This window comes from Pteropus medius, unplaced genomic scaffold (assembly GCF_902729225.1).
Source record: "Pteropus medius unplaced genomic scaffold, Ma_sr-lr_union100, whole genome shotgun sequence".
Lineage (NCBI taxonomy): Eukaryota > Metazoa > Chordata > Mammalia > Chiroptera > Pteropodidae > Pteropus > Pteropus medius.
Window position 1 is genome coordinate 846,679 of NW_024342539.1, and position 4,627 is coordinate 851,305.

At 39.2% G+C, this 4,627-nt stretch overlaps 2 pseudogenes; both read right to left on the reverse strand.

Moving 5' to 3' along the window:
- Positions 1–293: 293 nt before the first annotated feature.
- Positions 294–3,107, reverse strand: LOC120605466 (elongation factor 1-alpha 1-like; annotated as a pseudogene).
- Positions 1,022–2,052, reverse strand: LOC120605467 (ataxin-3-like; annotated as a pseudogene).
- Positions 3,108–4,627: the final 1,520 nt, after the last annotated feature.

Here is a 4,627-nt window from a genome sequence, read left to right on the forward strand (position 1 = left end):
CTTTGTATTTAAATTTATTTTAATATTTTTTTCTCATTAAATTTTGTTTTAATGATGTCTCAAAATTCCATGGCAGATTTTTGATCAAGTTGCTTCCATTACAAAGTACTGATTTTAAAAACTAATAACTTAAAAACTGCCGCACACACATGCACAAAAATGGTCCACAAAACATTCTTTTTTCCTTCTGAAGGTTTTACGATGCATTATAATAATTAACCAGTCTTTCACTATTAAACTTAAATGGCCAATTGAGACAAACAGTTCTGAGACTGTTCTTCCACCACTGATTAAGACTGGGGTAGCAAGTATTGAGGATAATATTCATTTAGCCTTCTGAGCTTTCTGGGAAGACTTGGCAACCTTGCCAGCTCCAGCTGCTTTCTTGTCCACTTCCTTGATGACTCTGACAGCAACTGTCTGTCTCATGTCACAAACAGCAAAATAACCCAAAGGAGGATAATCAGAGGAGCTCTCAACACACATGGGCCTGCCAAGAACCCTATCAACTATGCAGCATCCAAAACTTTGGGCCATCTTCCAGCTTTTTCGCAGAACAATGATCAATCTTCTCCTTCAGCTCAGCAAATCTGCAAGCGTGAACTGTGTGACAATCCAGCACAGGTGCATATGTGACACTGATTTGGCCTGGTTGATTCAAGATAATCACCTGAGCAGTGAAGCCAGCTGCTTCTATTAGTGGGTCATTTTTGCTGTCACCAGCCACATTGCCATGACAGACATCTTTGACAGACACATTCTTCTTATTTTTTTTTTTAATTTTTTTTTAATTGCTGAATGCCTCTTTGGCTAGTATTTGTAGGATCATTATTTAGTCCTACACCTGACACATTTTTCTACTTTCTCATCTTTTTGTTTGCAAACCACCTAAAAGTTTTACTTCCTCTGTTGTTCTCTTTGACATATTACCAAAGCAGATCCTATGCTGTAATCACACAGAACAGTGTTGAAAAGTATGAATATCTAAGTGATTTATAAAAAGTATTAATTTTTCTTCTGTTTTGAAATTATTTCTAAGAGTTTCTAAAGACACGATCACAGCTGCCTGAACCATGTCTTCTTAGCATCACTTAGATCATTGCCAAGTGCTCCTGAACTTGTGGTTGGTCTTTCACATGGGTGTAAAAGCTGTACTGGTGGATCCTCCTGCAGCTGCCATTGCTTCTGACGCTGCCATTCAAAGTAGGCTTCTCTTCCCTTCCGTAGATCTTCTGAAGATGTGTACCTGATGTCTGTGGAATATCTTTATATTTCTGCAACTACGTTGTATACTGAGCTGAATAGCCCTACGGAGATCTTCTTCTTCATCTTTTATGTCAATTTGTTGGTGATTTAGTGCTACAGCCTGCTGCAAATCCTCTTCATCTTTGTCTAATATTCCTGACCCATCATTTTCTTCTAAGACTCATTCCAGATATGTTTTTCTGGACTCTCTGTTCTTTTAGTTGTGCTAATTCTTCTCCAATAAGTTTTGGTAGATGCATCTGTTGGACCCCTGACCATCTGCAGGAGTTGGTCAGCTTCACAATCTGGCAGATCACCCTTAACAACAAATATAGAACAACTTCCTGTTATAATTGATTCAAGAAAGCTGCAAGGTATGTGTTTGTTATTAATTCTGGACCTGTCAAGAGAGACTTGAAGTTACACCACTGTTTTCTGAATTTTCTAACTGTAAACTAGGGTTCTTTATAATTGATATAAATGATTTTTCATTTATGGAATCAATACCAAACCTCTGATACTCTGGACTGTTGAATAGGATTAGTTCTACGCCCCAAATTTTCAAGGCATTATTTATAACTCGAATAGAGAAAAAAACACTGTCATCCATATTTCCAGAAGGCTGCTATAAAAATGTGTAATAGTCCTCATGAGTAATTCCTCCTTCTGCCATTCTCATCCTCTCTTCTTTATCTAGTCAATGTGCAATAGTTCTACAGGGTGAAATAGTCTCCTTGCCAACAGATTATTCAAGCAATGTTGAGCACAAAGTGAGCCTTCTTGTCTCTTGTGGAAGATGGCTTCCATGTTTATTTGTCTGGAGCCAATGGGTGCCACACCCAACCGCCTCCCTCCCACTCCACCCCGGCACCAACCCTTTACTCACCCTGCCCCACCTTGCCCGTGCCACGAGTTTTGTGCAGCCAGACATGTTCTTGACATTGAAGCCTACATTGCTCTAGGAAGAGCTTCACTCAAAGTTTCACAGTAACTTTCAACAGACATTACCTCAGTTGTTACATTGACTAGAGAGAAGGTGACCACCATGCTGGGTTTGAAAGCACCATTCTCCACTCAGCCAATTGGACAGTACCAATACCACCAATTTTGTAGACATCCTGGAGTGGCAGACTCAAAAGCTTGTCAGTTGGATGAGTTGGTGGCAGGATGCAATCCAGAGCTTCAAGCAACATGGATCAGCTAACATTGCCATCTTTATAGGTGACTTTCTATCCTTTGAACCAAAGCATGTTAGTATTTGGCTCCAGCACATTGTCACTATTCCAACCAGAAATTGGCACAAGTGCTACTGTGTCCAGATTGTAGTCAATTTTCTTTAGGTGCTGACTTCCTTAACAATTTCCTCGTACCTTTTTTGGCTGTAAGGCAGCTCAGTGGAATCCACCTTGTTAATGCCAACAATTAGTTGTTTCATACACAGTGTGTAAGTCAGAAAGACTTGCTCACAGGTCTGCTCATTCTTGGAGATACCTGCTTCAAATTCAACATCAGCAACAACAATCAGGATGGTACAGGCAGCTCGAGATGTGCCTGTAATCAAGTTTCTGATAAAGTTTCTGTATCCTTGGGCATCAGTGATGGTCTTATAATATTTGTTAGCCTTGAATTTCCACAGGGAGGTATCAATAACGATATACCACACTCACATTCAACTTTCAGTTTATCCAAGATCCAGGCATAAAGGAGCCCTTCCCCATATCAGCAGCTTCCTTCTCAATTTTTTTGATGGTTATTTTGTCAATCTCATCACATTTGTATATCAGATGGCCAATTGTGGTATACTTGCCAGAATCTACATGTCCAATGACAATAACATTGGCATAAGGCTTTTCCTTTCCCATTTTGGCTGATATATAGTGTTGGTTTTCATGACAGCTGTGTTCTGGCAGCAAACTCACTGCAAAAAAAAAAAAGCTATTTCAATCTTTAGTCAGTTCTTTCTCTTAAAAAGTTTTAGTTTATTCATTTACTCATTCATTCATTCATTCAATAAATATCTAATGAGTGCCTACTATGTGCCAGACATTGTGCTTAACAGTAGATAGAAAATAGAAAAACACGAAATTAAAAACAAAATAAGAAAACAGTCTTCTTTCCTCATGAAACCTAAAGTCACCAAATTAGTCACTCCTAATCTTCTCATTTACAGTCTTTATAATTTTGTTACATTTTCTCCCAGGGCTTGATTTTTTCATCTTGAATCCGAAGGAGCAATATGCTATCCATCAGCTTTTTCAATAGCAAAATAACATGTGATTGTGCCTTTTAAAATGTGAAATTTTACTGTTTAATAATGAGAGAAAGTTGGCTAAGAAAATCGTGCCTGGGCCATGTGAAAGGTATTCAGTAAATGCTTAGCATTGCTCATAATCTAAACCATGTCACCATTCTTCCCTGTGTATTAAATGGCATGCGCTATCATGGTCAGTCTCAGAACTGGCTGCCAGCCCAGTCAGCCCTTTGCCGGCAGGGCCCAGGGCAGCAATGTCTTTTATAAGTGGGCTAAAAAGCATTTGGCTTGAATCTCAAATGCTGAGTCTCTCTGCAAGATGGCAAATATATAACCCAAGTTCTTTGGAGCAGAGTTGATTTTAAAAGCATTAGAGCAAGTGAACCTCTCTTAATTGTGGTCCAAATGAAAACCAGTTGGTCCCCTGCAGTCTTTCTTCATCCTGAGTGGTGTAACTAGGCTCTTTGGTTCTGGAAAAGCATCCCTCTTGTGCATTAGCCATAACACAAAGCAGCAGAGACTTAATACCTATTTCTATACCAGCTCCTAGGCAGAGGAAATGATAACTGGTCAGAATTAAGCTGAACCTGGAAACATACTGTAGTTAATTTTTATCTGAGGTTACAAAATCAACAAGTGCCATTTTTCTGCTTGGCAAAAGGGAACAACATAAAGGTATCAAGTGGCACTCATATATTTGGATGTGAATGGAGGATCATATCCCCATACTGCTAGGCAGAGGTGAATTTAGTTCTTGCAAAGTACATGGAGCCTGTCATTCTTCCCCTCAGTGAAAATGTGTTATTTTATGTACTCAGACTATCACCTCCTTCCTCACTTTTTTAGGGAACACCTATATGTGATGGGAGCTGCAAATTTACTATCCCACAATCCCACACCACAGTTGGACACATAACCAGTATGAGCCAATCAAAATTCTCTTTTGGGGTCAGAAATATGGTAGAGTGAGAGCTGTCCTCAGATTTTTCCCCTTGAAACAACAATAAGCTGAATATCTAAAATTCAACATAAAATATCCAACCTACACATAAGCATGTCTGAGTGAGGGATCCGCAAATAAGAGCTACCACAGGTCAGAAACACAAGAGTTGTGCGGTAGACTGAGAGAAA